Consider the following 25,541-nt stretch of genomic DNA (forward strand, 5'->3'; position numbering starts at 1 on the left):
ATTATCATACATATCATAACAAATACATACTGTCCCAATGAAAATCAACACTGTTCCCCAATATTTGTACACCATCCATGTAAAACTATTTGTAAGAATAATTAATCTATTCACATTAAACTTTCTCCTTTAGCTTCACTGCATTATAATTCTCTCTGCCATCATCTTGTCTGCCTTCAACTTCTTCACCTTTATTCTTCTGCTCCCCTCCTCTAATTTTTGTTTTTCTCAATCAGCAATTACTCTGTCTACATTAACCAGCCACGTAACATAATCCTTTCTTTACACCACTTGTTCTTTATATTCCAATCTGTATGTTCAACTTTTTACCCTCTACTATTCCTACACTCACTGTTAACCCTAGCTCCTTTTCTTTACCCAATTTGCAAATCTGAACTACACCAAGCCACAGATCAACATCTACCCAATCTCTCATGCTTTCATTTATACTTTCACTATTTGCCCTAACCAATCATGGACATTTTGTGGGTAGGAAGAAGTGGTCTCCCACTGCCTTCTTTTCAAATTTACATCATTACTCTTTTAAAACCTACTTACCATGATATACTTCCACAATGTATGAATATTACCTGCCCTTTTCTCCTCAGATCTCCTTCTGTGTGCCCTTCTGTCTTTAGTCTTTATAACACCTTCTTGCACTAGTGCGCAGTCCCCATCTATTCATCAAATAACAGGCCAATCACCTCCACCCTCCATATGTAACCTACACTTCTTCATTCTATCTGTTGCCTTTTTCCATCCCTCTTTCTAGCCTATCATATTGCCCACACTGATTCTGAACCACAGAACTATGTATGTGTATTTCATAAAAAAAAATATATTTTGTCACGTTTCTTTTATTTTACACAACTTCCTCTAGTTTGCCCCTTTTCTGTTGCTGTCCAGCCCTTCTTCGTTTGGCCATGACATTCAGTAACATCTCCTTCATTTGATTCCTTCTAAGACACCCCCTTCCTCCAAGTTATACTCCAGTACATATTCTTAAGTTTAAAATCTATTTCTTCTTCCATTCATATGACCTTTACTCTAAATATCCTTTTATCTTCCTAGCACCTGCCTTGGAGTATTATACTCTTACCATATAGAAATCAGTTTCCAAATATCTCCTTCATCTTCCACATTATTATTTGCCTGCTCTGCACTACATTTCTACTCTGTCATATACAAGCTGTCAGCAACATTCAGTCTGGCCTGCTATCCCTTTTTTCCTTCTCCCCATTTGATATGCACACTGGCTACCAACAAGTATCTCTGACACTTAGGTACCCCATACATTTCATGATGTTTTTCCAAAAGATTCTTCCACTAGATGTCCAAGCTCTAAGGCCTTCCCCTTCACACAAACTTGTTGCACAGTTCCTGCTCCTTGTTTGAAATGTGATCATTTTTTGACAGCAAAGATGTCTAACCTGTGAAACATCAGTGGTCGTATCATTACAGAAAGCATATATACTCACTTGAACAATAGACTGAATTTCTTTACCATAGCCCAAGCACACCTATTATCTTCTTTACCTATTTCTTCCCTTCTCTCATGGCCATAGTATTTATTGTAGCATAGAGCTACAACCTTATACTTTGATCTCTGACTCACTATAAGAAATTACAATTCTTCCACCATCCAACTACCCAAAAATTAACCACCACTGATTTCTCTTCATGTTCAGTTAAGCCTGCTCTCTTCTCAAACCACTTTGTGCCTCGTCTCTATAATCATTAAGAGTACATGAAAATCATTTGGGCAGAAATTACAAAAGAATAACCCTAGTTCACCCTAAACTATCCCTTGTACTGCCTCCTCACACATATCAATAACACATGCATAATCATCAAATCTGGGCATTGCAGCAATGAGTGATATTGTTTTATACTTTTCTCCAGCACCATCTTTTCTTCTCCTTGACTGTACTCACTTAACACCACCTAAATTATGTTCTCCTGTATAATATATTCATGCCATTAAGACATTGCCCCCCCCAAAACTAATCTCAAGACTTTGTACATAAAAATCCATCTACTTAACTGAAAGGTTTCCTGATATCCATCAGTATGGTTACACAAGCTTCATTGCTTTACTTTTTGGCCATTCAGTATAGCTTAATACCATCTTCCAAAATTTTGCCTGGTGTCTTTGTACTAATTTACAGATTACAGCAATATCACCTTAGGAAAATTTTGTGTAAACATTCTTTATTATTAAGAGAAGTGGTCTTTTGTTTCTGGGGGCTTACGTCAAGTATCACTCATACACAATATCAGTATGTCAGTGTTGTCTACTGGATCCTTTAAACATGCATGGCTTTGAGTTTATGGAAAAAAATTATTAAGTTTAATGACTTTTACATCTGTCCCATAATGAAAGAACTAGAAAAATTAAATATTGATATTAATAACGATTTAATTTTTGACAAATGGGAGAACTATCATCAAAAGCAATTTATGAGGGTTGCGAAAAATGTGGAGACATTTTAAAAGAAAACAAGAAAACATTGAAAGGGACACAAAACAATATGCTGAGGCAAAAGCTTGCCCCATTAAAGATGTAGGAACCCAAGGTAGTTTAAAGGATATGGAACAGGATAGCAGAGTTGGCATATATGGGAGAACTGAGTAGGATGGAGGGGTTAAAGGGACACTTTTTCCTCCAAGACATCATTTGTTTCAAAGAAGAGTGGAGAAAAAGAATGATCATGATTCAGAGCAGAGGACAAAAGTTTAACCCCTCATGGATCAGATGGATGGAGAACAGGAGAAGGGACAATCATTAGGCAATGGGAAGGGAACCACTCATACCCTAAATGGAGTTACTATTTATAATTATTCTGGTGCAGTAATAACTAATGAACATTTTCCCCTTTTTAGGAAGGGATTAAAATTTATACCTACTAAAAATTAATTTGGTGGATTATCTTAATGACATTAAATTATTTATTAGAAAGCTAAATTTAGCAATATTTTTTTAAAGATGGATTAAATGGGAAGACAGAAAATCCAGATGGGGTTAAGAAAAAGAGTGCATTTAACCCCCCCCCCTTACACCACACCCTAAATCTGATAGAAAAGGCTATTTCTGAGGACCTATATTCATTACAAGTTAAGCAAAATAATAAAACATCTCTTATTATAATTTGAATAAGAAAGAGAGAGAGAGAGAGAGGTTTTTTCAGCAGATTAGAAATGATAACACTATTCAGATTCTGAAACAGGATACTATTCTACATCCTCAATAAATGAAATAAGTTATCAATGAATAGATTATTTTTTAGATTAATATTTAATTGAAGAGAGAATAAATATTGACACATATAATTATTTCAAAGTACATCATCCTGTTATCCCATCCTTTTTTGGTATTACTAAAGTTCATAAAAGTATCAGGAGGCCCCCATTTAGACCTATTGTGGCAGCTGGGAGATCCAAATCTTAACCCATCAGGGTTTGTATAGATATATGGCTAAAACCTATCAACAAAAAGCCCCCCCCCCACACCTTATAATTTACTCAGGATTTTTTAGGTAGGCTCAAAACTGATATATAGTCCAAAGAAAATATATTTTTAACAATTAATGTAATTGACTTATTTACTACTATTCCAAGAGAAGAGGGCCTTGAAGGATTTTGCAACAGTATTAATAGTTATACCAATTATAATTCTGACAAAAACGCCTTATTTCTTAATTAATGGCTATTGCATTGGATTTTAACTTTAGTTACATTGGAGGAGACATTTTTAAGCAAACAAAAGGGATATCTATGCAGGCCTCTTGTGTTCTAATGTACACTAATCTTGTTTTTTTTTTTTTAGATTGCGAAAGGAACCTATTTAACTGTGAATTTTGGAAAAATATAAAATTGTATGTTAGGTTCCTTGACAATATATTTATCCTTTGAAGAGGAGCAGAAAATGAAATTAGAGATTTTTAAACTTATTAAATAATATGCCATTTTTAAGGTTTACTTACATTTGCAATAAACTACCTTGATACCTAATTAAACACACCCCTTGGGGTTTAAATCTACAGTTTATAGAAAACCTACTTTTAGCACCTCATACTTGGATTATTCCAGCTGTCACCCCCTTAGTCAGAAAAAAGTATACTAAAAGGACAATTTATTCAAGTTGCTAGAATGACCTCTTATAAGGAAGACATTTATATTGAATTAAAAGAGGTAGCTAATTAGTTTTTGGCTCTGAGATATCCTCCACAGGTAGAAGAGTTAAGGATGTTTGTACAAACTCAATGGGGGGGTGAAATATAAACCACTTTTAGGAGTGGGGTTAATTAGTAATGACAATACTTAAAAATATATTAATTTTGAAAGGGGGTTAGTTGTGGAATATGGGCATCATGTACAAGAAATAAAATCAATAGTTATGCGGAAACTGAATATTTTAAAGACGAGTCCAGATATATTTCAATTTCTAGGAACTGAACCTCATTTCATATTTAAAATGGGGCTTAATTTGAAAACCTGGTTTGAAAGAAGAGATTGGGTACCAGAGCACCAAAGGAATCAACATAAAGGAACAGCTAAATGTGGATGCTGTACCCAGTGTACTTATATTTTTGAGGCCTGGATTCTGTTTTTAGAAAACTATTAGTTTCAAAATTTACTTTTAGAGAGGGAGCTGCCAGACGGGTAAAGTGGTCTATTTAGCTCAGTGTTCATCCTGTCCAGCTTTTTATGTAGGCAAAACCAAGAGAGCCCCGCAGAAAATAATTTACAAACACCTTTACCAAATAAAGAAAACAAATGAAAACAATGCACTACACAAGTATTCTAAACAATGTCAGAATTTTGAAAGGTTTAAGTTTGGTATTTTAGAGTAAGCAAAAAATAACCCAAAAGGAGGTGATATAAAGGGGAAGCTTGGGGAAGGGGAAGTTGTCTGGCAACTGTAGTTACATGCCTTACAATATCCGGCTATTAATGAGAATATTTCACTGCAACCCATTTTAAATTATCGAGCAGATAAGTGATGATTTTACATAATAGTTTTTTTAAAAGGTTTTTAAAGCATTTAAAGTACTTTATAAAAATGTTTAAATTTTCAAGTTCTTTGGTTTTAACTGAATTTATCTTTAAGATTAATTTAATTAAGAAATTACTTATTTAAATTAAGAGATGTATAACACATAAATTGGGTACATGAAAAATATTCAGAGATTCTGATGAAGTCCTGGTTTGAATGGATGAAAGCACTCAATAGATTCACATTTTATTTACTCATTTTTTTACTAAAATAAATTTGTTTTACTACTCAATTTGTTTCAGCTGGTGTTATCTGTTTTGTTTACTTGTGGATCCTTTAAACAGCCATCAGCTATCTTAAATATTCTAATTAATGGCTTTACTGCCTAACCTTTGACTGTCTTACGTAGACCTACTAAAAAGCAACCATCCTCCTTGTCTGACCTTTCCTTGGGTTACTTAAACAACTTAACTATGTTGTGTCTTTCAATATCTGTCCCAACTGTCTTGTTAAAGACCATCCTACCTCTCATAAGTCCTTAACCTATTCATTCTTTCTACTTCCCTCACATTCTTTATATACAGTTTTTCATAAAATTCAGTGAACAGTTCTAAATGTCTTCATTCCCACTTATCTTTCATTGGTTAACTACATTCTGTATCATCTTGGCCTCCTTCATTATCTTTCACCACAAAGCCAACTTTTAAGCCTCTACATATTGCAGACATTGTGAGTTATAATGCCTCCATATTTCTTGCTATTTCTCCCTCTAGCCATGCTTTATCCACATCTGTCCTACCCTTCCTTTTCTATCCAATTACATCTCCTCTTACTCCTATTTTCTGCAATATTTGTATCTCCTTTGGAAAGTATTTAATATATTCTGCATGCTCCCACTCTTACCATTCCTTTACATTGGCATTCTCTTCTGCACTATATTACTTTCATCCCATAATATCCTACTGTTTCATAACCGCATTCATACTCAGAATTTCCCAGACTATAGTTTGATCCAGTTTCACTGCTTAAACTCATTTTCATGCAGCCCATCTCACATGCATTTGATCACTTAATCATTTAAATATCTCTTCCATGCTTCTGCATCCCAGCATCTCCTACCATTCCTTCAATCAACACAAACCTGTCCTAATGGCTAGTTTGTCTACACCCATCCCTTAAATATGTATATGATCTTTCTACTGCAAAGTTCACCATCTACATGTCCTTCCAGCTGCATATCAAAATTCCTTCCCCTCAATATATTCTGACACTGTCCATTATATATCCTTCTACCAAGCAATTGATGCACTGTTGGAACTAGTGCAATGCCAAAGTGTCCTCATACTCACCATATCATCCAGCTGAAAACAAGTTTTAAACAGATTTATATAATTGGCATGTAGCCAATTCAAGCCATCTGCAATCCATCCATTTTCACATGGCATTTCACTGACAACATCTCCCATCTACTTCCTTCCACACATTCTCCACTTTCCCAACTATGCGTTGCAATACCACTCCATTTTTTATATTCACAGCCTTTGTACAGATCCTTCTAAACATCATGTAACTCTAACTACATAACTTGCACAGCCATCCTTCATTCTGCTTTAGAATCCTGCAGCACTACGAAATAAGTCTCCTTTTCTACCTAATACCTGTTTCTCTAACTTCACTTAATTCTCCTGTTCTTCTATATTATCTATGTAACAAAAGAAGCTCCCATGGCCCCACCCTTCTACTCCAGAACTGCATATTGGCACCAATATCACTGCACAGCCCACTTCTACAGCCAAACTGTATACTGGCACATAAATCATTGCACAGCCCACTTCTATACTTGAACTGTGCTGTGGCACCTAAAACACTGCACAGCCAACTTCTACACCTGAACTGCACACTGGCACCTACATCACCACACAGCCCATTTCAACACCATTACTGCACACTAGCACCTAAATCATTGTGCAGCCCACTACTACACCCAAATTGCAAATTGGCACCTAAATCACAACATAGCCCATATCTACACAGAAACAGCACACTGGCACCTAAATCACCGCACACCCACTTTTATAGCTGAACTACAAACTGGCACCTAAATCACTGTATAGCACACTTCTACATCTGAACTGCACACAGGGAGCTAAATCACTGCAAAGCCCACTCCTACACCCAAACTGCATACTGGCATCTAAATAACTGCACAGGCCACGTATATACCCGAGCTGCACACTGGCACCTAAATCACTTCACACACCCCCTTTATACCCGAACTGCATAATGGGACTTAAATCACTGCCCAGCCCACTTCTATACCTGAACTGTACTTGGACATTTAAGTCACTGCACAGCACACTTCTATAATCAAACTGCACATGGGAACCAAGATCACTGCACAACCCACTTCTGCACTTGAAATGCACAATGGCACCTAAATCACTGCACAGCCCATTACTAAACCCAAACTGCACCCTGCCACCTAAATCACTGCACAACCTACCTCTACACCTGAACTTCACACTGGCACTTACATCACTGCACAGCCCACTTCTACATCAGAACTGCACACTGTCACCTAAATCACTGCACAACCCACTTCAATACTTGAACGGCCACTGTGAAGTGCACTACTACATCCAAGCTGTACACTGGCACCTAAATCACTGCACGACCCAGTTCTATACTTGAAATGCACACTGCCACCTAAATCACTGCACAGCCCACTTCTACACCTGAACTGCACACTGGTACCTAAATCACTGCACAGCCCACTTCTACACCCAAACTGTACACTGGCACCTAAATCACTGCACAACCAACTTCTACAGCCAAACTACAAACTGGCACCTAAATGATTGCACAGCCCACTTCTACATATGAACTGCACAGTGGCACCTAAATCAGTGCAAAGCCCACTCCTACTCCTGAACTGGACACTGGCATTTAAATCACTGCAAAACCCCTTCTGCACCCGAGCTGCACAATGGCAGCTAAATCACTGCACAGCCCACTTCTGCATCCAAACTGTACATTGGCACCTAAATCACTGTACAGACCACTTCTACATTAGAACTGTAAACAGGCACCTAAATCACTGCACAGATCACTTTTACACCCAAACTGCATATTGACATCTAAATCACTGCACACCTCCTCTACACCCAAACTGTACAATGGCACCTAAATCATGGCACAGACCACTTCTACACCTAAACTGGACATTGGCACCTAAATCACTGCACAGCCAACTTCTCCATCTGAACAGCACACTGGCACCTAAAATCAATGCAAAGCCATTTTTTCAACCAAATGGAATACTGGGACCTAAATCACAGCACAGCTTACTTCTACAGTCAAACTGCACATTGGCACCTAAATCACTGCATACCAACTTCTACAGCCAATCTGCAAACTGGCACCTAAATCACTGCACAGCCCACTTCTACACCTGAACTGCACATTGGCAGCTAAATAACTGTACAGCCCATTTCTACACCTGAACTGTAGACTGACACCTAAATCGCTGCACACCCCACTTCTACACCAAAACTGCACACTGGCACCTAAATCATGACACACCCCCTTCTAAACCCAAACTGCACAATGGCAGTTAAATCACTGCACACCCACCTCTACAACCGAACTGAAAACTGGCACCTAAATCACAGCAAAGCCCACTCCTACACTCAAACTGCACAATGGCACTTAAATCACTGCACAATGCTTCTACACCCGAGCTGAACACTGGCACCTAAGTTACTGCACTGCCCACTTTTACACATGAACTGCACACTGGCACCTAAATAACTGGACAGCCCACTTCTACACCTGAACTGTACACTGGAACCAAAATCACTGCACAGACCACTTCTACACCCAAATTGCAAACTAGCACCTAAATCACTGCACAGCCCACTTGTACACCAAAACTGTACACTGGAACCTAACTTACTACAGACACCCCTGTAAACCCAAACTGCACAATGGCACTTAAATCACTGCACACCCAGTTCTACAGCTGAATTGCCCACTGGCAACTAAATCACTGCAAAGCTTACTCCTACACCCAAATTACACACTGGCACTTAAATCACTGCACACTGCAAAGCTTACTGCTACACCCAAATTGCACACTGTCACTTAAATCACTGCACAGTGCTTCTACACTTCAGCTGCACACTGGCACCTAAATAACTTCACAGCCCACTTTTACACCTGAACTGTAGATGACACCTAAATCACTGCACAGAGCACCTCTACACACAAATCGCAAACTGGCACGTAAATCACTACACAGCCCACTTCTACATGAAAACTGCACACTGGCACATAAATCACTACACCCTCCCTCTGCACACAAACTGCACAATGGCACCTAAATCACTGCACAGCCCACTTCTACACCTGAACTATAAATTGGAACCAAATCACTGCACAGCCCACTTCTACTCTTGAACTGCACCCTGGTACCAACCTAAATGACCACATAGTCCACTTCTACACTCAAACTGCTCAATGGCACCTATATCACTGCACAGCCCACTTCTACACCTGAACTGCAAACTGGCACCTAAATCTCTGCACAGGCCACTTCTACATGAAAACTGCAAACTGGCACATAAATCACTACACACCCCCCCCCTCTACACCCAAACTCTACAATGGGATTTCAATCACTGCCCAACCCAATTCTATACCTGAACTGTACTCTGGCACATAAGTCACTGCACAGCACACTTCTACAATCAAACTGCACACTGGCACCTAAATCACTGCACAGCCCACTTCTGTACTTGAAATGCACACTGGCACTTAAATCACTGCACAACCCATTTCTACACCCAAACTACATACTGCCACATAAATCACTACACATCCCACTTCTACACCTGAACTACACACTAGGACTTACATCACTGCACAGCCCACTTCTACATGAAAACTGCACACTGCCACCTAAATCCCTCTCCAGCCCACTTCTACACCTGAACTGTACACTGGCACCTAAATCACTGCATAGCACACTTCTACATCAGAACTTCACACTCCACCTAAATTACTGTTCACTTGTACACCCAAACTGTACACTGGTACCTAAATCACTGTGCAACCCACTTCTACAGCCAAACTACAAACTGGCACATCAATGATTGCACAGCCCACTTTTACATATGAACTGCACAGTGGCACCTAAGTCACTGCAAAGCCCACTTTTACACTGAACTGGACACTGGCATCTAAATCGCTGCACAACCCCTTCTACACCCGAGCTGCACAATGGCAACTAAATCACTGCACAGCCCACTTCTGCACCCAAACTGTACATTGGCACCTAAATCACTGTACTGACCACTTCTACATTAGAGCTTCAAACTGGCACCTAAATCACTGCACACCTCCTCTACACTCAAACTGTATAATGGCAAATAAATCACTGCACAGCCCACTTTTACACCTGAACTGCACATTGGCACCTAAATCACTGCACAGCTCACTTCAATATCCAAACTGCACATTGGCACCTAAATCAATTCAAAGCCACCTTTTCAACCAAATGACATACTGGCACCTAAACCACTACACAGCTTACTTCTACATTCAAACTGCACATTGACACCTAAATCACTGCATACCCACTTTTACAACCAATCTGCAAACTGGCACCTAAATCATTGCACAGCCCACTTCTACACACAAACTGCACATTGGCACCTAAATAACTGTACAGCCCACTTTTACACCTGAACTGTACACTGACACCTAAATCACTGCACAGAATACTTCTACACCCGAATTGCAAACTGGCACTTAAATCACTGCACAGCCCACTTCTACACCAAAACTTCACACTGGCACCTAAATCACTACACACTCCCTTCTACACCCAAACTGCATAATGGCAGTTAAATCACTGCACACCCACCTCTACAACCAAACAGAAAACTGACACCTAAATCACTGCACAACCCACTTCTACACCTGAGCTGCACACTGCCACCTAAATCACAGCAAAGCCCACTCCTACACCCAAACTGCTCACTAGTACTTAAATCACTGTACAATGCTTCTACTCCCGAGCTTCACACTGGCACCTAAGTCACTGCACTGCCCACTTCTACACCCAAACTGCACACTGGCTCCTAAATAACTGCACAGCCCACTTCCACACCTGAACTGTACACTGGCACCTAATTCACTGCACATACCACTTCTACACCTGAATTGCAAACTGGAACCTAAATCACTACACAGCCCACTTCTACATCAAAACTGCACACTGGCACCTAAATCACTACAAACACCACTGTACACCCAAACTGCACAATGGCACTTAAATCACTGCACACCCAGTGCTACAGCCAATCTGCCCACTGGCACCTAAATCATTGCAAAGCCCACTCCTACACCCAAATTGCACACTGGCACTTAAATCACTGCACAGTGCTTCTACACCCGAGCTGCACACTGGCACCTAAATAACTTCACAGCCCACTTCTACACCTGAACTGTAGACTGACACCTAAATCACTGCACATCCCACTTCTACATGAAAACTGCATACTGGCACATAAATCACTACACCCCCTCTACACCCAAACTGTACAATGGCACCTAAATCACTGCACATCCCACGTCTACACCTGAACTATAAATTGCCACCTAAATCATTGCACAGCCCACTTCTACACTTAAACTGCACCTTGGTACCTACCTAAATCACCACACAGTCCACTTCTACCCTCAAACTGCTCAATGGCACCTATATCACTGCACAGCCCACTGCTACACCTGAACTGCAAACTGGCACCTCAATCACTGCACATGCCACTTCTACATGAACACTGTGCACTGGCACATAAATCACTACCCCCCCCTCTACACCCAAACTGTATAATGACACCTAAATCACTGCACGGCTCACTTCTACACATGAACTATAAATTGACACCTAAATCACTGCACAGCCCACTTCTATACCTGAACTGCAAACTGACACCTAAATCACTTCACACCCCCCCGTTAAACCCAAACTGCACAATGAGACTTAAATCACTGCCCAGTCCACTTTTATACCTGAACTGTACTATGGCACCTAAGTCACTCTACAGCACACTTCTACAATCAAATTGCATGCTGGCACCTAAATCACTGCATGGCCCACTTCTGTACTTGAAATGCACACTGGCATCTAAATCACTGCACAACCCATTTCTCCACCCAAACTGCACACTGCCACCTAAATTACTGCACAGCCCACGTCTACACCTGACTACACACTGGCACTTACATCACTGCATAGCCCACTTCTACATCAGAATTGCACATTGGCAACTAAATCACTGCAAAACCCACTTCAATACTCGAACTGCACACTGGCACCTAAACAATTGTGAAGCCCACTTCTACATGCAAACTACACACTGGCACCTAAGTCACCGCACAACCCAGTTCTATACTCGAAATGCACACTGCCACCTAAATCACTGCAAAGCCCACTTCTACACCTGAAATGCACACTGGCACCTAAATCATTGCACAGCCCACTTCTACATCAGAACTTTACATTGCCACCTAAATCACTGCACAACCCACTTGTACACCCAAATGGTACACTGGCACCTAAATCACTGCACAACCCACTTCTACAGCCAAACGGCTAACTGGCACCTAAATGATTACACAGCTCACTTCTACATATAAACTGCACAGTGGCACCTAAATCACTGCAAAGCCCACTTCTACACTGAACTGGACACTGGCATCTAAATCACTGCACAACCCCTTCTACACCCAAGCTGCACAATGGCACCTAAATCACTGCACAGCCCACTTATGCACCCAAACTGAACATTGGCACCTAAATCACTGTACAGACCACTTTTACACCCAAATTGAAAGCTGGCACCTAAATCGCTGCACAGACCACTTTTACACCCAAACTGCATACTGGCACCTAAATCACTACACACCTCCTCTACACCCAAACTGCACAATGGCACCTAAATAACTGCATAGCCCACTTCTCCACCTGAACTGGACATTGGCACCTAAATCACTGCACAGTCCACTTCCATATCCAAACTGCACACTGGCACCTAAATCAATGCAAAGCCACTTTTTCAACCAAATGGCATACTGGCACCTAAGTCACTGCACAGCTTACTTCTACATTCAAACTGCACATTGGCACCTAAATAACTGTACAACCCACTTCTACACCTGAACTGTAGACTGACACCTAAATCACTGCACAGAACACTTCTACACCTGAATTGCAAACTTGTACTTAAATCACTGCACAGCCCACTTCTATACCAAAACTGCACACTGGCACCTAAATCACTACACACCCCCTTCTACACCCAAACTGCACAATGGCAGTTAAATCACTGCACACGCACTTCTATAGTTTAACTGAAGACTGGCACCTAAATCACTGCACAGCCCACTTCTACACCTGAACTGCACACTGGCACCTAAATCCCAGCAAAGCTCACTCCTACACCCGAATTTCACACTGACACTTTAATCACTGCACAATGTTTCTTCACCCGAGCTACACATTGTAAGTCACTGCACTGCCCACTTCTATACCCGAACTGCACACTGGCACCTAAATCACTGCACAGCCCACTTATACATGAAAACTGCACACAGGCACCTAAATCACTACACTCACCCCTGTACACCCAAACTGCACAATGGCACTTAAATCACTGCACTCCCACTTCTACAGTCGAACTGCCCACTGGCACCTAAATCACTGCAAAGCCCACTCCTACACCCAAACTGAACATTGGCACTTAAATCACTGCACAGTGCTTCTATACCCAAGCTGCACACTGGCACCTAAATAACTTCACAGCCCACTTCTACACCTGAGCTGTAGACTGACACCTAAATCACTGCACAGAGCACGTCTACACCCAAATTACAAACTGGCACCTAAATCACTGCACAGCCCACTTTTACATGAAAACTGCACACTGACACATAAATCACTACTCCCCCCTCTACACCAAAACTGTACAATGGCACCTAATTCACTGCACAGCCCACTTCTACACCTGAACTATAAATTGGCACCTAAATCACTGCACAGCCTACTTCTGCACTTGAACTGCAGCCTGGTACCTACCTAAGTCACCACACAGTCCACTTCTACACTCAAACTGCTTAATGGCACTTATATCACTGCACAGCCCATTTCTACACCTGAACTGCAAATTGGCACCTAAATCACTGCACAGCCCACTTTTACATGAAAACTTCACACTGGCACATAAATCACTACAACCCCCTCTACACCCAAACTGTACAATGGCACCTAATTCACTGCACAGCCCACTTCTACACCTGAACTGCAAACTGGCACCTAAATCACAGCACAGTCCACTTCTACACCTAAACTCCACAATGGCACCTAAATTACTTCGCAGCCCCTTTTACACCCAAACTGCACACTGGCACCTAAATCACTGTACAACCCACTTCCTCATTACAGGACTAGGGCAATAGCCATTACATGCTATATTCAGAGCAACTATCTTTATCCTGGACATAAAGTGCATGGCATAACTCACTTTAGTTACAACCTGACCTAATTAGTGAAGTGCTGCACATGTCACCTTCCTACCACTTCCTCTGCCCCACAATCCTCTCTCCACCTATAACTTTCTCTGTGTCTCTTTTCTCTCCATATTTCTACTACTTGACTCTTCTTTCCTCTTCTTCAACATCTGTTTCCCCTCTCATGTCCCATCTATGCCCTATTCCACCTCTGGAACATACCTTTACTCCCTTTCTAGAGAGTATAATGTCCTCTTTTACCTGACCTATCCCCTCCCCTGGCCTAACTTATCAAACCACTTAATACAACATCCTATCACATTCTATTCTTATACCATAAACCTTCCTCCCAAACTAAGTTATCATTCTTCTCCTAGTTCCCTTCATAGTGCACACAGTCCCTTCTTTGTCTACACCATCTTGTAACAATACATCCTTCGTATCTCTTAACTTAACTGACTCATCTTCATCTCCTCCAACTTACTTTCTCACCATTAAAGTTCTGTCCCCTCATAATTTCAACACCAAATTTAAAGAAACTTGCCCGGGCCCTTATTTAGTTTTGCTCTCAGGTCTTATGTCCACAAAACATACTATACCAACCTGGGCCTAGTTTTGACTCCACTAACCCAGTCATGACCATGTGACTTATGTCCCTTCCTCTATCATCTTATGATCTCCTTATATCATCCTTCAACTGCCTTTCTCACTATTTATTTTCTCATATATGTACCCTTCTTCAACAGATGTAACTGCTCAAACTTTATCAAACTGCTTCACTTTACTAATTTCACATCGCACTCCCATCTTCCTTATCCACATTCCTGACAGGTTTCATTCTTGTTCTATTTATTCTATATTTCCTTATGAATCACTCACACTACAGCTGTACACTTAGTAAATAATGGCATACCCCTATGGCCAAATATATTTCCAGAATGAGAGATTTATGTACACTCTAAATCAGAAAGCATGATATAAATTCAGTCATAAGTATAACACATATTCTTCATCAGAAAATGTGCTATTAATTAATTTTACTCATGGATTACAAAACAATTTGAATAAGTTGATATCCATGCTAATACTCAACATCTTTTATAAGAACAAAGTGCTGGCAAATGTAGATCTAATCCCCCGCCGAAAAAATACATAAATACATGTAGTTATTGTGCCATTGCATCACCATGCTTCATATTCATGTTACCTATATGCATATGCAACTAGCATTTCACATTTCTTCCCAAACATAAAATTCCCTCAAGATTAATAATTTGCACAATCAGTAGTACTCTTTAATATTGCAGAAAATAGCCTAAATCATATTTAACATAAGACCTTCATTGTTATTGTTTAGAAAATAATATTGAAGACTGCACCATATATGAAAGACGCACTATATTTAATTTTCATCATCAAAAAGTAGTGCATGGTGTCCTGTGATTGCACTTCAAAATCAGAAAAAAAGATAAACGTATAAAGCACTTTTTTAGCATGAGTCCCAATTGTAACAGTATTTTTAGAGGTGTGTTACAATTGTTACATACCGGCTAAGTGCTGTTATAGTCAGTACTCAGTCAAGGGACATTCTTTAATTTTGTTCTGCCCCTGAAATTCTTGTCTAATATTTTGTCCACAGAACTTTACAAATGCCAGTCTGTAAGTAACTTAATTAAAGCAATATTTAAAAACTGTCCCTGACTTTTTTCCTCCAATTATATTCATGTGCTTTCGGTGTGACAGCATTCAGTGCTGCATTGGTTTTCAAAAGCCATTAAAACTCTTTGTACTTTTTTTCCCTTTTATAAGTGGTAGTACATATAGTAGATAAAAACTGCATGTACTATAAAGAGCTCTGATTGGGTTTCAGCAATCATAACCAATTATTATGTGTTCTTAACTTGGATGCCAAGATTCAGCTCTTGATCTTCATGCTCGGGGTGAATTTCTTGGCATCCATGTCATCAAGCACATAATAACATGACTACAATCAGAGACGATACCATAACATTCTGTCTTTTGAACGTTTGTTATACTGAGTGACTTGTTCCAGTATTGTTACCCAGCTGCTATTAAAAATAAGCATTTTAAGCTATTGTGTAGAATGGCATAATAGTGTCTGCTAAATAACTCATTTAAATACATCTCCATCAGATTTAGTTGTGTGAATTTCAACAGCATGTAAGTGAGTATCCTTATTGCATCTCTCCTGCCCTTCTTATATACCTTCATATCTGATTCTCCACTATTAAGTCTAAAGATTTTCTACTAGTCATGTTTCTCAGTTGTCATACATCACATGACTCCCCCATTAATGCATCCAGCCACACAGCTGGTACTCTTCTTCCTTATACTCCCTACTTCTTTAACTGATGTCTCTCAGTCAGACTGCCTATTTTATCTATGTTGTTGCTTTTAGTCAAGCATCTTATCATTTTCTGTCTTCTAGTCCTGGCACAGAAATTATACTGCTTGAAGCATAAAACAAGAAGAAACAAGACATAGATAAAATATTCTATCGACATCTACACATTTCATCCACAGTGTTCAACTTCATTGTTCAAGAATTGCTGATTAATCCAACATAATAGAGGAAGAAAGGCCAAATATAAATCAGAGACAATTCTTATATACTAATCTAATTCACATGGAAATTTAATACCGCAACAGGTTTTGCATTGCCATGCATTTTTTGAACAATCAGAGATATAAAACTAATGTCTGGCATTATTGACTGACTGTATTTCTTAGGGATTTGCTAGAAACTTCAGCACAATCATGGATATTTGAGAGGCATGTTTTCATTCTTTACCATCATCACCTTCTTTAGGAACATATTCCTTGTGACTATTCTGGATAACCATTTTATTTTCATTTTTTGTTGTTGTTAAGACATATACTACATTAAACAGTCTGCATTTGTAATAAAAATAAAATACAAAAATTATTGCAGATTCCGGTTGATCACGTGTCATTGACTATTTATTGACAGTAGCTAAAGGACCAAAGTTAAGCAGCAATTTATAATTCTGATAAAAATGTATTCATCAAAAATTCCTATCAATATCAAGATCAGAAACAAAACAGTACTTCAGCAGAAAACATAGTGATGTAGTGATCTGCAACCTTGTACTTTATTTACCAAAAGTAAATCATGTTAAGGGTCAGAAAATGAAACAACAGCTATATCAATATCAACATCCATGAGGTAGAACCTCTGTTATTCCTAATTAACATAAGGCAAGCAACAAGTGTAAACTCACAATATAGAAAGTATAATATGGCTTAAGAAAATGCATGTGTCACCTAACTATTGAAATATAAATATTACAAAGAGTAAATAGGTTGATTCAAATATTTTAGGCATCCTTTCAAAAGAAAGAATAGTTTAACAATGAAACTCCATTAAATCATTTGACATTTAATAAAAGATTTCTATAAATTGACTGAAACTGCATCATTTGTAACAAATTCCTTGTTACAAAAAACTTGAACCTAGGTGGACACTAAGTGTAGTTGATGATAATTTATAAGTGAAATATTTTCTAAAGGTCGACCTAAGAAGCAACAGCAGCATTTGAAATCCTCTGCTTTCTTCATGTGGGGAAGGTATTGTACCCATCATTGCCAACTTATGGGGACAGAAGTAGGATTTGTAGGGCAACATACATTACATTTATACATTTTGAATATGGCAATATTTTCTATGTATTGCTAAAAATAATCTGCCTTTCAGAGTACATATTTATATCTTGTAATAGAAAGTTCCACTAACTGAATAGAGATTAGAATGTATACTAGAATTATATAGAAAAGATGGATAGTAGTTTTAGACCAATTAATGCAAAATAATATGAAATCAAATTTATCTTTGCTATGCTTTAATTACTGGAGTGAGCTTAAGTGTAATAATCCTAGTCAGATTTATAAAGGATAAAGACAAGAGTTCAATGTTTCATTTTGATAGCACTGCCTTAATATAAAATTATATTTCCTACATTCTAAATGGATGAAAATATCAGAATGCATTGGAAATTACTTTTATCTAAAGGAGATTGTCATAAAAGAAATGTCCTTAGGACCTTACTTTTCTTTACTATTGATTAGAAATCTAATGCAATGAACTTTAAAACATGTGGGTAATTTAATGAATCCCACTCCATTCCTGTTGATTCAGTGTTTGTGAAAGAGTTAACATTTTTAATTTCTGTCCTCCAAGCTTAACTCTATACTGAGTATTTTGACAAACAGGTTCGTAGTGACCTGAAAGAGATATTTTATTAATAACACTTGCATATATGGCTAGACAAGCTGAAGATGTGGTCATTTTAAAACACCATTAATTTTATCCTTTAAATTAATACAAAAAAATTAACACCCCATATACAGTCAGTCAGGATTTTATTAATTGTTTTAAAAATCCTAGTGAACCTCTGGACATGTTATTACAGTAATACAACAGTCAATGGAAAACCTTCATCTTAACTACTGAGGGTATTGCTAATGTATTCAATTTAAGTTTAGACCAGGATAATAAATCATCTTTTATCACATTATCAGCCTATAATATATGGTGCACTAGAATCTAACTTATGCTCAACTTTGTGTTTTTAAAGCTCCTTTAGAGGTATATTGATTTTAAGGACAAGCATGTTACACTGAGTGATATCCATAATTGCACAAAGAAACAATATTATTTTGTCTATATAGCTTGCAATTTGATGCTTTACTACAGTTCTCTGCAATCTTTAACAATCTCAGTATGACTTTCTTTGCGTTCCTAAAGTAAAGCAAAATGTCATCTGCAATGGATGTAGAATTTATTTATTTTTTCTCAAAAAAATATGTACCTGTATTTTTAAAGTCTTACATAATGTGATAGATGTAAAACTCCAGGAATAATAATAAAAAAGAAATATGGGAAATAAGACATCTTTGTTGGGTTCTACCTTAAACTCTAATGAGAGGGAGAATCTCCCATGTATTGCAATGCAAACAGAAGTTGATGAATAGTGTTAATACATTTCTCTTAGTTAATTCTTCATATTTATTGAGAATTTCATGCAGGAGGGGAATATTAACCCTGTCAAAAGCTTTACTAGCATTCAGTATAAATACTTTATTAGATGTATTCAGTTTTGAATTATGATATAAAGTTAATTTTAACATGGATTTATTATCTTCAGTGTGTCTTCCTTTCCTTAAACCATAATGGAACATTCTTATTTGCTCGTGTTCTAAAATATTTAGTAAAAAATAAATATCTTAATATTCAAATTGTTTATGGATATAAAATAATAATTAATGATAAGTTTAGAATAATTTTCTTATGAACAGATGCACTGAAACCATCAAGGCTAGTGCGTGTACCAAATTTTAGAGAATCCAGTGCTTCAACCACTTTCTGAAGATAGATATCCATGTCTAAGGTATTAATAGGAATCATATTAGTTTCATTATTATTATAATAATTTTTATTATCCAGTTATGTAATTTTGGAATTTTATGCCTTTTGCTATTTTTATTATGATGAGTGCATTGAAGCCCCCATTTTTATTGCAATTGGGGACATTGTTCTATGTCCTATCTGCAGTGTTTTCTGAAAAAAAATGTATAACTTTTCCTGATTTTTTTTCCAATTTTATTTCTAAAATAATATACTGCATTATTTTCTCATAGTTTTCATACTGATTTCCCCAGTACAGACTTGCAGTCCTCCAGAAACTTATCTTTTCTTTTCAATGCTGAAAAACTTTAAGAGGTACTTTTTTCACTTTTAGATGATATCAGTTGAAGTATACACAATAGTATTTTAGGTGGTACATGCACATTACGTGAAATGCCACAAACAAAGATTATTAATTTATAGTGAAATCCTAACAAAATTAGTCACTAGTCAATTTACTTAAAGAGTTATAACAGTCAGTGATAAATATTTTCCATTTGTGTTTAGGCTGTGCAGTATATTATTAGACCATATCACATTAGCTAGGGAGTTTTAATTTTATAATTCTAACCCGAAATGTGAGTTATCATAATTTCAATTTTCTGCACCAAATAGTCATTTATTTTCCTCTTCTCATGAAGTAAGTATGCTGAAATCTTATTTTTAGTTTGCTCCATCGTGTCTTTTGTGTTTTGACAATCAATGTGGCTCATGATTTTTAGTCTGTTCCATTGCTGAAATCTGTGCTAGAAAGTGGTCACAACTGCAAACTTGCAATCCTATATTCAATTTATTAAAAATAAATTGTCAGTACTTGGGGTTTTCGGTATATAGAATGGTAGCTTGCAACACAGTATCATCAAAAATGCAACAGCTGTCAATATTAGCTACAGAAAACTTTGTATTTCTTAACCTAAAATGTCTCCATGCAATGGAGTTAGCAACTGCAGAGTCACACTCTAGATAACAATTCATAAAGATACTGTTCCAGGTTGTGTAATAATAAAATGGGCATTCTTCTGTTTTTGACTAAACATGCTGAAAAATTACCGAAAATAACCATGAGACTGAGTTATCCACTTTATCTAATAATAACATATGTAAGCATCACATTTTGGTTAAATCAACTGATATATTACTATACATGCATTCCTACTTTCATTTATACTAATAAAACCTTGATATGTTATGAGAATTTGAATAAAAACTAGGTAATGCAACAACTGCTTCATAAAAAATAGTATGAATGCAGATCATGAAAACAGGGCCTTACAATCCTTCTAGCTTTTTGAGTTTTAAGCCTGAGATGTAGGAAAAGTTACCACAGGGCTATCTAGCTTGTAGTGGCTGAGTGTTCATAATGACATTGATTTTTGAACCTTCATTGTCGGTGCATCCTATCATTGTGAAGCAGAATTCACAGCCCAATAATAGGAAACATGATCTGAGATTAGACTCCACAAAGGTGACATATCAACAGACCCATGGAATTATACACCCACAAGACTGACCAGCCTCATCTGTAAGGCTATGGAACATATTATCATTGACATCATAAATAAAGACATAGGCGACCTCCAAACCCTGAATCCAACCCAATTCAGCTTCATCAAGGGCAGATCCTGCCTGTTAAATCTGGTGGATTTCTTTGAAAATGTGATTGGACCACTGACAAGGGTAAATCTGTGCACAAACCATACCTCAACTTGCTAAGGCCTTCTACACAATCTCACACTTGGATATTACTGATAAACCTAGCAAACTGAATGTAGAGCCCCTTTTTTGTAAGATGTGTTGCCAACTGGCTCACAAACCAGTTACACACTAACAAAGTGGGTGACTCCACATCAAACAGCAGAACTATCACCAGGGGAATGACACAAGGGTCAGTGCTGGGCTCCCTACTGTTTGTTATATACTTCTCAGAAGTTCAGGCCAAAACTAAGGGGCTGTGGCTGACCCAGTGTGTGGACAACTGCAAAATGGATGCAATTATCTAATCCCCAAATTATATTGGTATACCTCTGGAGGGTCTTACACAGACTAGCAACTGGTGTCTTAGTCATGGTCTCAAATTAAATGTAAAGAAATGCATCTTCATCCCTTCAGTGAAGACAATGTCCCTTCACACTATCAAATTAACAACAACACACTATGTACCTATGAAGTGATAATGGATCTGGGATCACAAGTAGACTGCAGCCTTACCTTTGACCACCCTTTGTCTACTGTAGTAAGAAAGGCATTCTATGTAGCATACTTGATTAACAAAGGCATCACATCTAGAGCAAAGGAGGTTATAACCTCTCTATACTCGTCACTAATTAGGCCTATAACTGAGTATAATGCTTCTTTAGATTGTAAGATAAAAAGCACCTGCACCAATTGCAGAGACCTCCGAGCTTTCTAAAAAAGAAGATCAAGAGACTCCAGTACGTGCTTTACACAGACTGACTATAGTCCCTGTCACTATTCTTAGTATCATATAGACTTCTTAAGGGAGACTTATGACGGGCTTACAGAGCAATCTTTGACCCAAACCTAATGCATTTGCTGCATATCCGTAAATCAAATGGGACTAGAGGCACCTGTTCCAGGGACCTAAATATGGCCTGCAACTTAAATAGGACATGCTGGAGAGACAGATTTGTCTCTCAGCAACTGCTGTGTCTTTGGAATAGACTGCCAAATCACATAAAGCAGAGCACCTCTATAACACTCTTCAAAAGGAACCTGGATGAGTGGATGGGGCACCATACATTCTTACAGGGCTAGCACCCACAACCCTCCTGTACATGGACAGTCATTACTAAATACAATCCTGGGTATTGACTAGAGTATCATTGGTATTACATTGTGATGAAACAACTAAGCTTGAAATGACCTCTAGTTCGATAGTCTAGTAACCTGCTATGATCCTATGATCTTGAGACAGTTTCGTTTTACCCTACTGTTGATGCATCGTTGCAGTAGTAATCCTGTTTAGTATGACAAGAACTGCAAGTCCAGACATTTGGAATAGCTAGATGGAGAAAAACAATTATACACTGTATGCCTCTGCACTGTTCTCCTATGCAAAGTCCAGCATATCAAAAGGGAAATGTCATGCATGACTATATCTATCTGTTAAAATGACAATTTTTTTATTCTAACAGACACTCGTTCCTTAAATGTGCAGCATATCAACATAATAAATCTTCTGTTTGAAGCTATCTGCCATCATAACAATCATTCATATTTTGTACTGTCTTCAGCAGTTCAGCACAAATTATATCTCACGGAGTACAAAAGCATGTGCCACACAGAAAATTATAAATAGTTTTAATATACAACAGTTTTAATTAATATTCACAGGTATGTAGGAGAAGTGCATCTAAGAGGTTAACATAAGGATTTTCCTCTCATACTTCATTGCATTCAACAGCTTGGAGGTAAGTCTGCTATGAAACACATTTTTCTTTGTACATGAAATATGGATTCGCGCTGAATGATGAGTTCTCTTACAACATGTCTTGCTTGGCTGGATATAATGAATGTCAGCCTCAAAAAACATGTAAGCACAGTATTTTTCTTATCTCAGACTTTAAATGATCTTATAGCCATTTTAATTTTGTTTGTCAGTCATCTGCTGACCATTTCTTTTATCAAACCAAGAACATATTCAAAACTATATTTTTATTTCCTCAGTAATAACACTATAGAAGTTTCCTTCTAATATATATGTTTTAGATTTACAGTAACGTGTTTATTTCCTCCATTATTAAGTGCAAGTGCTTTTTTTGAGTATACCATCTTAATTCAATATTCCAAATCTTGCAAAAACAAAAGAAAATAGAGAAACAGGCAAACTTTCTTAATGATGGATGCAAGTTATTGAATATATATATATTATATATATATATATTAATATATATATATTTTATATATATATATATATATATATATATATATATATATATATATATTATACTCTGTATACCACCTGCATTAGTGGCATAGTGCCTTTTTAATTTCCTTCACCTGAAGATATTATATTATTATAATGTTCATATTTTTCAAACGTATCTCCGCAACCTAGTAAAACAGACAGAGCTGCATATCCTCATATGAAAGCTCACAGATGGAAGGTAAATGTGCTAAAAGTATGATTGGTTACTGTGATACTGTATGTTGTTTGCAATATATTACAACATTAATATTTATTGTGTTTATTATCACTTACAAAACCGAGTGTATGACCTAAAATATAATGAACAAATTGTGTGCTCATCATCATCATCATCATCACCATCATCCCCTTTTTCCCATTTACATGGGGTCGGGGTATCGTATTAACTGACGCCAACTCTCTCGATTCAGTGCCACTCTTCTGCCTTCTTCAACACTCATGCCTGACTGTCGCAGATCTTCTTTCACACAATCCGTCCACCTCTTTACTGGACGCCCTCGCTTCCTCTTACCTTCTTCCTGTCTGTCCCAAATCTCCCTCACCAGATTGTCTTCTGCTTTTCTACACATGTTCCCATACCATCGTAATCTGTTTTCTTTGATCTTTTCTGCAATTGGAGCTACTTTGGCTTCTGCTCTTATGTCCTCATTTCTTTGCCTGTCCCGCAGTGTGCATCCTACCACCTTTCTCAGGCACTTAATTTCCATCACCTCTAGCTTCTTCAACTGTTCTGCCTTTACTGCCCAGGTTTCTGTACCATACAGTAGTACTGGTCGCACCACTGTCTTGTACACCTTACTTTTCAACTTCTTTAGCATTCTTCTGTCATATACTACACCTGATACTCTATGCCAGTTGGCTGCAGCCCCTCTGATTCTAGCTTTGACCTCTTAATTCAGACTACTCTTCTCCTCAACCACCCTTCCCAGATACTTGAAGCTGTTTACCTGTTCCACTATCTTCCCATCTATCTCTATTCTCAGCTTCTTCTGATTTCCCCAATCTGCAGTTATTACCACTGTCTTATCTGTGCTTAGTTTCATCCCATGTGCCTTTAGATTTGCATTCCATTCTCCTATCCTTTGCTGAAGTTCTAGATCAGAGTCTGCCTGTACTGCCACATTGTCTGCATACAGCAGCTTTGTTGCTCTGACCCCTCCAACCTCTTTGCTGATGTAGTCCATTACCAGTATGAACAGCAGTGGGCTCAGAGCTGAACCCTGGTGTACACCCACTCCCACTGGGAACCCCTCAGTGAGGCCAAACACTGTTCGTACTTGAGTCACTGGGTCCGTGTACATAGCCTGTACTAATTCTACCAATGTTTCTGGGACTTTAAACCACCGCAGTACTGCCCAGATCAGCTTTCTTGGGACCTTGTCATATGCTTTCTCCAAGTCTAGGAAAGCCCAGTTTGACTCTCTCCTCTTCTCTAGTTTCTTCTCAAGTATCTGTCTCAATGCAAACATCGGGTCAATTGTGCTGCATCCTGATCTGAATCCGAACTGTTCATCTCCCATCTTACATTCTACTATTCTGCGTATCCGTTTATCAATCACCCTCTCCAGAACTTTCAT

This window comes from Protopterus annectens, chromosome 1.part0 (assembly GCF_019279795.1).
Source record: "Protopterus annectens isolate FY-2018-M chromosome 1.part0, PAN1.0, whole genome shotgun sequence".
In the NCBI taxonomy this organism is placed as follows: domain Eukaryota; kingdom Metazoa; phylum Chordata; order Ceratodontiformes; family Protopteridae; genus Protopterus; species Protopterus annectens.